The sequence below is a fragment of the Hakea prostrata genome, chromosome 2 (genome assembly GCF_041222555.1).
Source record: "Hakea prostrata isolate BN-2017 chromosome 2, UWA_Hpros_2, whole genome shotgun sequence".
NCBI lineage: Eukaryota > Viridiplantae > Streptophyta > Magnoliopsida > Proteales > Proteaceae > Hakea > Hakea prostrata.
The window spans coordinates 51,912,744-51,925,926 of record NC_142601.1 but is presented as its reverse complement, the minus strand read 5'-3'; positions in this window follow the sequence as shown (position 1 = coordinate 51,925,926).

The following is a 13,183-nucleotide window of genomic DNA, read 5'->3' as shown; positions in this document are numbered from 1 at the left end:
AAATAACCAACAAAGACTATTATGGTCGTGGACGCCTCTGGCTCTGAAACAGTTCTCTAAGATGTGATCACCGAAATTTTTTTATTTTGTTACTCTTTTTTTTTTTTTTTTTTTTTCTTTCCCTGTGATTTCAGTTCTCTGTGGCCAGCAGATGTGCACCACGACTCTTAGGGGAGAGGGGTAGTTGTTTTGCATATTTAATTTAAATATAAGATGGGTTTCACCCCTAGTCCCAAGGAGATTCAAATTCTGACCTCCTAAGTAATTGTAATATTATTGTCACACCTCACTCAACTGGTATCGGATCCACCGAATACCCATTGAGGTGATCTACCATCACAAAACAGGTTGACTATGCAATCCATATCCATATCCATTCTACATAATAACATAATTAATGAGCAGAGAATAAATAATAAGAGCAATAATGTGAAAGAAATTGTCACATAAAAGGGATCCCAAAGCAATTTCAAAAAAAAAAAATAAAAATAAATAAATAAAACTAAATGGGAGGTCAAAGTAAAACTATTTACATCTTTAGTGTGTTCCATATTAAATGATAGATAATAAATTCAAAATTTTCAATGTCTCTATATGTAGTGGTTTTCCTAAGCAAAGGGTCGACTGTCGTATGAACAGTCTAGACATGCACACGTGTCACCGTGTATGTCATTATCTTTGTAATCTTGTAGCCCGTCCTCACCCAACGGCATCTCATACCCCTATAATGCCTAGTCATCATAACATGTAACACAGTCTAAAAATAACATTTCCACAAGGGACAAGTTCTAAAGAACTCAGTGAGGTCATCAACTACATATATCCACATACTTAACTCATGAAAGAATGGATGATGTGCAAGTGCAACCCAACTATGCTCCTATGATCTAACCATGCTGGTCTCTATCTAGGTAGACACACATTAAGAAAAGCCACAACTTCCTCTGGGAAGTCTCACATAGACCCCGATGGCTCCTACCTGGGTGTTATGACCAAGGTTTAGGGATGTCAATCCAATCAACAACCTTGGCCGAAGATTAGGGCCACAATCTCCTCACCACGACCATTGGTATGAGAACTAACGCGTCAAAGAAATTCTTAATCCAATGCACAAGTCATCTACATCAACCTATTACTCAAGGTCCAGATATGTTCCCTCATGCATCTCACACTTTTGGTCCAATATCCTTCCAAGTCTAGGGATATCGTATCTTATGACTCCAACTAACTCGGATTATATACACCCCTAACTCTATTGGCCATCCATACATAATTGGGTGGACACTTTGTTTCCCCTCACAGAGTCTTACCGATTTTGGGTGCCCACGAGCCCTACACCTATCATATACAACCCTACCAATGAATGGCACCATGGTACAACTGTGCCCTCTCACATATTTTCACCTGTCTTGGGCACCCATCAACCTAATACCACTTGCACAGGTCACTCGGCCTCAATTCCTATGCAATAGGATGATAATATGTTAGGTGGTATTCCTAATCATGCAACTAGACACCTAGCATATGCAATATAATCTACATGGTCTCTCCAAGGTTCCAAGGGCAATGGTCAATGCCACAACCCTAGGTAAATATCCATGAAAGAATTAGTAACCCTATTCCCAATCATAGCATCATCATAATTCAATAACAAAGCAATAAGAATAAACATCATGATTTCCATGTAATAACAACTACCCATTCATATATGTTCAAGAGAAACATAATAAAAAACAGTAGGATAGGCATCATGGAAGTAACTTAAGAAATCATGACTCAAATATATGCACACATGAGGTTGAATCCCTCACCTGATCAATGATAGGAATCCTGTTTAGGTTTTTATTAAAACCTATATTATCTATATTAAGTTTCAAAATTAGTTTTTGCATTTCTTTTATTTAATTATTTTGTTAGTGTGTGGGACCCATGAGGTAAGGGTGGTAATGAGGCACTATGAGTAAAGGAGGTCCTTCGTGACCTTGGTTATGAGGCTCTTCATGACATAGGTCATGGATCTTAATGGTCTTGATCATGGTGGTGTGGTGGGGTTACTTGAAGGGTGGAATTTACTTCAATTATAACTCTTGACCATCAATTCTCATTTCAACTTCATGACCATTCATGGCCATTACCATGAGTGGGGTTGAGGTTATTGAATGGATTAAATCCAATTCATTGCCTTAAGAATCCTAAGGGGTGTAAGGTGAGGTTTGGGCCTATATAAACCCAATTCTTCCTTGCATGTGGTGTGCTAGAGAGACACTCCTCACACTTGCATAATTTGTATTACAAAGTTAATTTTTTTCTTTGAATTTGTCTAAGTGTTGTGCTCTAACTTTTGGCTCCTTTAAGGGATTAGAAGAACTACATCATCTTCTAGTTGGAGGTTGCTTTATCTTGGAGGTGGTGGTGCGAAGAACCCTTGGTAGTAGGGTGCATCAATTACCTTAAAGACAGCACTCAAGGTGTAACTCAACCTCATCGATCGGTGGTTCGTTCGGTTGCAACTTCAAGCTCTCCGGATTGGCTAAGGATCTTCATCTCTCAATTGTATTGCAATTTCATTTTTGTGTGTTTGAAGAATTTGTAATACAATTACCCCAACAAGACCTCTCTAAGAAAGCAAAAGAATATCCTAACACGACTCAAATTACCCTAGACAATGCATGGCTTAAGTTAAAATAAGATTAGAGGCATAACAAGCTTCAAAGCAGACACAAACTAAGTCAGCAAGGTGGAGGTCAATTGTGGGGGTCTCCCGCCGGGTGACCTCCCCAGATGCACGAACTGCAACTTAGTGAGAACTACACCAGTTTCGATCTTTAGCTCCGACGTGTTCCAGGTCATTCGAAGGTATTAAAACATTCCCAAAAACATGCTTCAACATTCCAAATAACCCTAGATCATAATAAAAACATGGATTTATCTAATCATGAATCTAGGTCTTCTTTGAAATCTTTCTAAGAGAAACATTCAGCTACTAAAATGATTGGAGAATCATTCATTTTGCTTGATCCAATCAAGAACAAGGTTTCTTGATCAAATCCTTCTCTCAACAGGGATATCCTTCACCCATAATAATAAGAAAGTAGATATTAGATATTAGGAATGAGTTGTTACCTTCAATCGCACAAAACTGGATGTGAACTCGAACTGTGATTCATAGTGGAAACACGACCTTCTTCTTCTCCGACATGAATTCTTTGACACACTCTACAGCCTCTTGATGTCTAACAAATAAAATAATTCGTTTTAGGGGGAGAACACCTTTAAATAGGGTGTCAAGAAATCAAAAAAACCCAATCTGCCCTTTGCTGTTCTCAGGCTTCAGAGGAGTCACCCCTTGGTCAACCTCCCTAATCGACCTCCACATCTAACTTCTCACAGAGATGGGTCTTGTGGTCCGATTAGTCTGTGACGCAAGTATAACCTTGTAGATCAAGTTAGGGCCCCTTACCTAGGCTTGAGGGCTCTCCAACTCTATCTCTCGTGAGCTATTAATCAAACTTCCCAGAGCATCTGGCTTCATGTCAAATCTCTTTCTAAAATTCAGCAAAGTGTCAAAATACTTCTTCATTACCATCCATAACCATGGATTTTGATCCTAATCCAATGGTCTATCTGGATGACCCATATCTATATTCTACTAACACTCTGGGTTCTTGGACCTACAAATAAGGTTTCATGCTAGGATCCTAGAAGATTTCACAATTATTGCAATATTTCTTGGAGAAGTTGATCAAATAATTAATTGGGAAAAAAGGCGGGGATGTGTATGTTCCACACAAGCAACTTTCATACCATTTGATTGGAATAATAATATTGAATCGTGATGTAAAACAGGAAAGAAAGAAAAGAAAAAAAACTCTTTTAAATTAAATAAATAAATGTTAGAACAAACACTAAGAAATCACAAATAGGAATAGAAACAAAAATGAATCTTAGGAACATAGAGATTTAAGAGGTTTTATGGCAATGTTTCAGTTTCATTTTCTTATTTTTTAGGTGAAAAAGAAATTTTCTTGTTTAATTTCTATACGTTTCCATTGTTTTTCACTGTTTTTGGTTGCTGAAATCATATATGGTTATAAAGAAAAAGAAAGTTTTTGTATCTGCAGTGTTTTACATTCTTTGACTTCACAAGACTAGCCACTGTAGCGTTTTACATTATTTTTTCGATGATTTACTCTTGAACGGGTCATCTTCTTGTTGTCTCAGAATTCTCCAAATGTTTCCTTCCTCTGCACCTTCAATCAGTGAATGAGTGAAACAAATGGGATGGTGCAAGATCAACAAAAAGAAGAAAAGCAAAGTAAAACCTAGGAACAAGCAAAAACAAAAGCAAATGGAAAACTTATTTCCTTTGTTTCTTGGTTGGATAGTAAGGAGATAGTCAATTCGATAGTTGTTTGAGAATGAGAGATATTAGAAACTTATTAACTTCTCAAACTTTCAGTTTTTGGCTTCGATCAATTACAGATTTGGCTTATTTTGATTCTTTAGTATTAGGTTCATGCTAGTGTAGGTTGGTTTGCCTTCAAATGGCAAAAGATAAACACTTTTGTGTTGATCTTTTTGGGTTTTATTTTAAAAAAAATTGGAATTACTTCAGAATGCAGTTACATGGCTGTGTTAGCCTTATAGTCTTCATATTAGGATTAAAGGAGGATTCTAATGCACTACCTTAGTGAACCATTCCATGAGTGTGGGGTGTTTAAAGTGGCAACAATACATATTTGTTGTTAAATTGCTTCCTCTAGCAAAATAGGGGTTAACTTGAGAGGCCATGGCTGTGTTAGCCATTTATAGTCTTCTTCTTTTTCCTTATTTTCCATTTCTTCTGGTAATCTAATTTATAGCTTTAGATCCACAGTCCATTTGTTAATTCTCATCAGGACCCTATTTGATTGTTGACAAGCAAAAATTTTAGCATTTCTTTTTTCCAACACAAAGTAGCGTGTAATTATAAGAACTGAAATATATAACCCATATAATTGCTTGCTTATCCATATGGCTATCTGAGAGGAGGGGTGTCTAAAGGGTCTAGGATGGAGTTTTGACTCTCCGTCGTCAATCACAAAGGTCTTGCTGTCAAGATTCTTTTTGTCCATTCGTACAAAATGGAAGTATGTCATGCCGTCTCCATACTATTGACGCATAATACACAGCTAGAAGGAATGTCGGCCCATTAAGCAAGAATAGCGCTGAATGGTATTCCTACATTCAAGAGGCCCCAAAAAAAGAAAGATTTAATTGAAGTTGCAAATATTATTAGAAGTTCGGCCATTGAAGGAACTAGGGAGGATGATCTGGACTGTTGTGGGGTCCATCAGAATTCGGCCAGGCTGGAGAGTTCGGCCAATGATGAAACTTTGCAATTGAAAGTAGTTCTTCCACTTTCGTCTATATCAGTGCGGGCTGAAGGTTCTCCTTGTCGGAAACCTGGTCGTCCGAAGAAGGCTCACGCAGTGAAGAAAGTAGTAACAAGTAAAAAGGGTTCTATGGCCGAGGAATTCAAGAAGGCAGATGCAGCTTTAGAGAAAGTATCCACAGTGCATCAAAGCCTCCCATTGGGAGAGGATAGTGCTGCTATGTAACTATTATTACGAAGCTTTTCTTCATTTGATTTGGATGCTTCTAGATGTCCTACATTTCGTTTCTGATGGTTTAGTTGTTGTCAATTATGAGTAGGAACTAATGAGGAAGTGTATTGGGGACAACTGTGGTTGCGGGTGAGCAATGTAGGTACTATTTGCTGTATTTTTTTATTTTTTATTTTTTCGTTATAAAATGACCCTTTTAGCGAGAAAAAAATTTGCTTCTTGATTTTTGAAACCAAAAGGAATCTTCAGCACCCAATACCCAGGAGACCATGGACCTTTTGTAATTGATTGCAAACTGTTAGGGTAGGGATGAAGCATTCTCTAGGACATCAATCTCTAAGACTGAGTTCTCAAATAAGTTGTTAATACTTTCAAAAACTGATTTATACTTTTTGTGTTAATGTTGGGTTGTGTTTTCATCCCAGTCATCCTGTAAACGTTGCTTCCACTTTTATTATTAAGTTTGAATTAATGATGAATAGATAACGTACCAAGGGACGTGGTTGTGAATTCAATGATTGTTGCCCATGTTAGTTCATGCAAATCAAGATGATGAGTTCATCTACCAAGTTGGATCATCCCTTAGAACCTAGCAAAATTCAATCTGCTTCAAGAATGCTGCTATTAGTACTTCTCTAAGCATCCATGGATTGCTGCTAGAGAAGCATTCATGGAGTCTAGTCATCTCTCTGTCAAGAAAGAGGTATGTACTCTCCTAATGCTTTTCAACCATATAATAGAGATGTAATTCACATAAGATCCAATGAAATTCTCACATCCGTTTCTTTTATTAGCACTTACAAGTAGGTCTCATCCCTAATAATATGTGTTGAAAAAGGAGAAGAATAACACTAAGCACATACCACAAAAGGTGATCCCGACTCACATTGAAGAGCATGGACATGCAGCTTCAACGGATTCATGTACCTATCTGATACATGTCACCATTGAACTTGGTTTTCTGGTCACTGTTCTCACAACTTTTAGATAGCTCATCATGGACCCGCGGAACCATTCCAGCTAAAGGTTAACAAAGCTTTACGTGTCTTTCTTGCTCTTCATAAGAGTGTATGTTTCTTATGATTTCATTTGTCAATCTCATGCACCAGAAAAATCAAATAAGAAAAAAAATGATTAAATGTACTCAGTTGATAGAGATACTGATATACATAACTGTGTTCCTACTTCCTCGAACTCTACTCTTTAGCTATTCAAGCGATGGGATTTAATAGATTTGATAGTTGTTTTTCTGATTTGAACGATATCACCCGCCACCCGGTGCCTATTTAATACTTAAATTGATTGACGTACGTTAGATATATGAGTTTACTCTTTAACTTGATCCGGATGGAGAAAAAAGGACTGATTGTAGATTTTTTTTTTTCTTTTTTAAATTTAAACTAATTTCATATTAATTTTACGGTCAACTAAACAGCTTGGTTAAATTAATTTCACATCACTTCACTTGTAACCAAACGAGAGAAAGGGGAAAAAGAATTTCTTGCATTTCTCTTCTCTTCTTTCCCTTTCCTTTTTTTCATTTCCATTGTAACCAAATATACTCTAGGTTATGATTTATAATAGAATTTTTTTTTTTTCACGGCACCGACTAAGTTGGGCCTAAATTCTTGATTATCTACTTAAGTGGAAAAAGTTCCAAATGGTCATGGTTTACTTTTTTCAAAATTTCAAATTACCCATGATTAATTTTTCTATAATTTTTAAAGTGAAATAACCATTTTGTCCAGGGTAAAGGGAAATATAATTTATTATTTTACAAAACCTTACTTGAGTTTTTTTCAAATTTACAAGAACAAAACTCCCTATTTCACTCGATTCACCATCCCTCCCCTGCCAGCAACCATTGCAAGCAACCACCACCCCCTCTCTTGCCGGAAAAAGAAAGACCTCCCGGATTCCCTTGGTATTAGATTTCTTCATCATTTTCCTTTCCCTTAGCTAACAGAATGTCTTGTTGCGGTGGAAAGTCCGGTTGCGGTTCCAGCTGCAATTACGGCAGCAGCTGCAGGAGGGTATGAAATCCCCTCACATGCACATATGGGAGGGGTTTTGGGTTCATTGTCTTTCTTTTCTTTTCTCCAATGAAATAGGGTTTTATTTTATTTTATTTTATTTTGTCTGAAAATAGGGTTTTTATTTGAACTAATTAATTTCTCAAGTGTCTTCTGTTTTTGGGTTAAAACAGATTGATCTGTATGTAGATGCAAGATGTACCTAGACCTCTCTTTCTCTAGGGAGTGGACAAGCTTAGAGACCATCATCATCGAAATCACTCCCGAGAAAGCGTATGTATTTGTATCATCCATCGCTTATGTTATATATGGTTCACTTTGTCCCTTTTTTCCAGCAAGGGAAGGGGTGGTGAACCGAGTGAACCAGTGAGTCTTTTTGTAAATTTGAAAAAAAATTAAGTGGGTTTTGTAAAATACTAATTTACATTTCCTTCACCCCATGGGAAAAATTGTCATTTCACTTTCACAGTTAACATTGGTCAATGGGTCGCAGTTTAAAAATTTTCCACCTTAAGTGGACAGTCAAGAATTTTAGGCCCCATAAAAAACTCTTTAGAATAATATTTTGTTGACAACTTACTCTGAATTCACTAGATTTATATTTAAAAGAAAAAAAAAAAAATTATAATCCATTCAAGGCTTGCCAAAATACCAATGTACAAATGTACAAAATGTTAGCGATATATCACCATATTGGATGGGGGCAACACAACACCCTTGGTTGACACGAGTTCGACCAAATTCAACGCTATATTGCTAACCTTCGATTTTTCGACCTGTTGGTCGAATTTTCGGCATTTTTTCACTCTTTTTTTTTTTTTTTTGTCATTTAATTTCTCTTTCTTATCCAAAGCTTCCCATAGCTTCTCTCTCCACCTATACATGTAGGACCTCCACCTGCTCCGGGCACTGCCCCCACACTCCCAACTGCTCATTGAGGAGCAAGACCCTGTGTTCGTCGGCAATAAAATGTGAAGTATATACCATACTCAACAAGATGACTCTATGTACTTGCCTTGTGACACCCAGCCTAAATCTAGCCCGGAAACCCGATGTGTTTTGGGTGAAGTCGGGTTTTGTTTAATGTTGACTTTGAAGTTTGACCGTGGTTTCAGTTTTACTATCTTTGAAAATCTTAGGATGATGTCTTTGTGGGCCATCTCAGTAGAAGATATGGTGTTTGACCCAAAACCCATGAATATTGATGATGGTGTTTCCTTATGGAAACCTTACTTGATTTGGTGTTGAACTATTTATTTGTGAAGAAGAACTTGGTTGATGGACCTAAAGCTTAGTTGGACCTAGTTTGAAGACTTCCCTCCATACTATGTAAGTGTCGATGTATTGAAGAGCCCATCCAAAAATATTGAGTTTGCCCATTAAATCCCTATTTTTGAATAGTCCCAGGCAGTGGCATTTTGGTAAATATCTGTTTTGAGGTTTTCAAAAGCTTTATTTCTTTTAATTTCGTGGTAAACTATTCCCACCATGTTTCTAAACCTCTAGATAGTGTGGGATCGACCTTTGAACTTCCTCTTTGGCAACCAATCAACCAACAGGATCAGTTTGGTCGGTTCGGTGAAACCCTAGTAACTCTTGAACTCTTTGTGCTATTTAAGGGGGAACTCCATGTGTTTCACTCTCAATCTGTTTCTAAGCCTTGGGAGAACGTGGGAGATCCCTATAACCTCTCCTTGAGCCAGAAAGATCCTCAAGCATCTCTTGATTTCTTCATCGGTTTCTCTTCTAAAATGTTGGTATTCAATTCGCCTCTTCTTTAATTCTTTTAGCCCTAGAGTGAATCCCCCAATTCACTCTATGATCTTGAAGCCATATGGCGATGATCCTTGAATTTGATTCCACCAAAGCTCTTAATGATACTTTCCCTAATTTCCTACCTATCTTTATTATTGTGGGGAAGGTCTCATATTATTACCATGACCTTCCCTTGTGTCCTCATGATTGAGGAGTTGATCCTTGTTTTTCTTTGGAACAATTGGCAACCCTTTTATTTTCTTTTAATTCATTGGACCCTCCCCAAAACCTTTCGTGATTGTAAATTCCTTGCCCTAAGGGTGAATCTTTATTCTCCTTAGTCTTTTCGTGGGATACACGGATTCTTGTTAGTAAATCCCTAATTGTATGATTTGAATTTGTTTCCCTTCACTTTAATTGAGAACCTTATTTTCTCTCATTAGTAGACCCTTTCTAATTCCATTCTTTATTTTGAAATACTAATGAGATTTTCCTTTATCTATCTTGGGTTGTTTTTATGAGAATTAATTATGGGTAACTCTCATGGGAGGTAACCAACTCTCGTGAGAGGTAACCATATATGAAACCCTATTGTTCTTTTATTTGTTGGAAACTTCCCAACACTTTTTCAGATTGTGCATTCGTTGTTTCTCTTTCCCTTGGGTGATATTTGTGTTAACCTAAACTTGATCACTATATTTTATTCATGATCCATGTTTAACCTAATTAGGATTTCTAATTATTCTTTCTTCGTTCTTGTTCTTGTTTGAGATCAGGAAGAAGATGATGCATTCTTGCAACCATCTATTCCATGATCTCATTCTATTCTTTGAGATCTATGATCATCATCATGATCTTAACCCTAGCCAAATAAATTCCTTGAAACCCTAACCCTTGAATGATCTTTCTGGAAACCTCTTGTAACCTTCCATGTGAGGGAAACCTCATGGGTAATGTTTCTGTTAACATAAACTAGATTTCCTATGATTTCTTGCTATTTTCTTGATAACAATCATTCCCTCTCTTTCCGTGATCATAACCTTTTCATGAGCCATATGTTATGATGAAACCCTAACCTCTTTGTTACAAACCTATTATGATTGATTTTTCGGACTATGATCTCCCCCATGTCTTCATTTGGGTTTGGTTGTACTTGGTCTTCAACCCCATGAGCAAAGCACCCTTGTATGGCATTTCATGGGGGCGGTTACTAGTGGCGGTCGCTTAACCTAGCGCCGGCCCAGCGACCGCCCGTCTGTTTTGGGATTTTGCCCTATTTTGCCCCGACTTCTATAAAGGCAAACTCCGTCTCATTTACGATTACTTTGTTCGTTATTTCTTATTTGGGAGTTAAGACGGCTGCGGGGAAGTCCGAGAGTCTCGGGTGACGGTGGTTTGGAGGATCGGTTCTCTTCTTCTCGGCTTTCTGTGGGAGGTATTGAACTAACCCTTCGTTCTCTACTCTTTTATCTCCGTTAGTTTGGTTTTACCCTTTTTCCTCGTCACCGTGATTACCCCTTGGTTATTCTTTACCCTTTTTTTTATCTGCGTGAGATGGAATAACCATCGAGCCCCTTCGTGAGTGGTTCAATAAGGAGAGGGTTAGGGATAATCCCGATGATAGGGGATTGCTTTCTCTTACCCTTTTGTCTTTGGGAGTGTTTAATTCGAGACTTAGGATGAGATTACTCGAAAACCGGATTGAAATCGAGTATCGAAGCCTGAGTTTCGGATTGAGCTCATTGTTTTTGGGGCGGTCACTAGTGGCGGTCGCTTAACCTAGCGACCGGCACAGCGACCGTCGGTGGGACCAAATAGATTTCGGTTTTGATTCAATTTGGTTTATGTGACTTATACATTCTTGTAACCCTATGCCTAGGTGTTCTCTGTTTCAAATAAAAGTCTTATAATAGTTTTTGGATTGCAAGTTAGAGGACTTCTACTAAATTACGGGTAGGACATGCATTCTTATTTATATGCAATTACATATACATGATGATTCTGTTGTTCTATTTACTATTCTTTGATCATGTAACTTGTAATTGTATAAAGAATGTGAATCTTATTGTACACTTGCTGTTTGTGGTGTTCTTTGATGTACTTCATCTTTTATGATATTGCACGGCTGTTCATGATATGATAAAGAGTGATGTAGTGTGATTGTGATGGAAGGGGTATTCCATTGGGATATCTTGGCTTGGGATATCGAAGGTCGTGGAATGGGACACATGCTCGCTGATGTCTCCGACTATCATGATTACTTGATGACATACTTAGGGAGTCTAGAATTGCATGGCTAGGTACCCCACATGCTGTTACCCTTTCGGCGGGGAATTGAGCCGGGTGACCCGTGACAATGGTGGCGTGACTATGTTTCATCCAACAGCGTAACCGGTCCGTGCGGAGACTCGGTGGTCCACTATTGGTCATGTAATGGTAGGGTTGCATATGTTAGGGTTGGGCTCATGGACGTCCAAGGAGCGGACCGGGTGTCGCGAGGAGTCATGAGAGCATCCGCCCCAATAATATGTGGATGACCATAGGGTTAAGGAGTGGAGTCCAACAGAGGTATCCGGTCCGTGAGGATTCTTACTCCTAGGTTGCGAAGGATGCCGAACCGAGTTGGTTGGTGCCATAGGGGAAGTATCTGGACTTCATATAGTATGTTACCATTATGACCTTGCATTGGATTAGAAACCCCGAGCATGCGCCGGACTCATTGCCAATGGTCGTGGTGAGAGAGTGTTGACTTAACCCCAACGGTTTTGAGAGCCGGTGTGGACTTACCCTTTGCCCAGATCCCTACGAGGTAACCAGTCCTTGCCGGATCGAGTGATGAGACTTACCCAAAGGAGGGCTGGTGTATATTTTTAAAGCATGTCGCCTATTAGAGACTTGCATAGTTAGATCTTAGTAGCATTCATATTTCGCATATCATCCATATCATTTCATATGTGCATTTGTGGATTGTGTTGACATATATTGAGAATTGCTTGTTCCTTTCCGGTTCGTTGGAACTCATTCCTTTCATTGTATGTATTATATAACTGCAGGGTGGTGCACAACGTCGGTTGGAGATGATTCGTATGAAAGAGCCTTCTCGTTTGAAGCCGATGTGGCACGAACAGTGATACTGAACTTGCGAGCATGAAGCCTCCCGAAGATGAAGACTATTTAGTTACTTATTTTGCTTCCGCTGAACTCGATATTACTTTTGATTCTGGATCTTCCTTCTTTCGTTCGTTCTTGGATTTTTATTGGAGTATTTGGACTCCGTAACCTTGTTTATTAATTATTGCACTTTTCTTGCTCTTGATTATCTGTATTTGTATTTATTATTATTGATAGACTAAAACCATGGATCCTGTGACGGTTCACATCCGCGGGTTGTCGGGCGGTTAACCGGGCCTGGCGGGCGGGGTGTGACATGCCTACATTGCTGTACTTTTTTAGTAGCATTGTATCTTGTAATGGTATAATAAATTGTAGACTTTAGTACTTCTCTTGACTCTGATTTTGGCATTGATCTTGACCCTAATTTTGGCCATAATATTGACGCTAATTTAGTCATTAATCTTGACTCTAATCATGTCCTTAATTTTTACCCTGATCTTCGTATTAACCTTGATATAAGCTTTGATTTTGACCATAAGTCATTTTGATCATATTAGACTATGAATTCACATTTTATATTATTTTTTAAGGTAATTTTTATTTGGACCCCTTGAGGTTTGACCTCACTCATTTTTAGTTCCCAAAAATATTGACATCTTTCATTTATCTCCAATG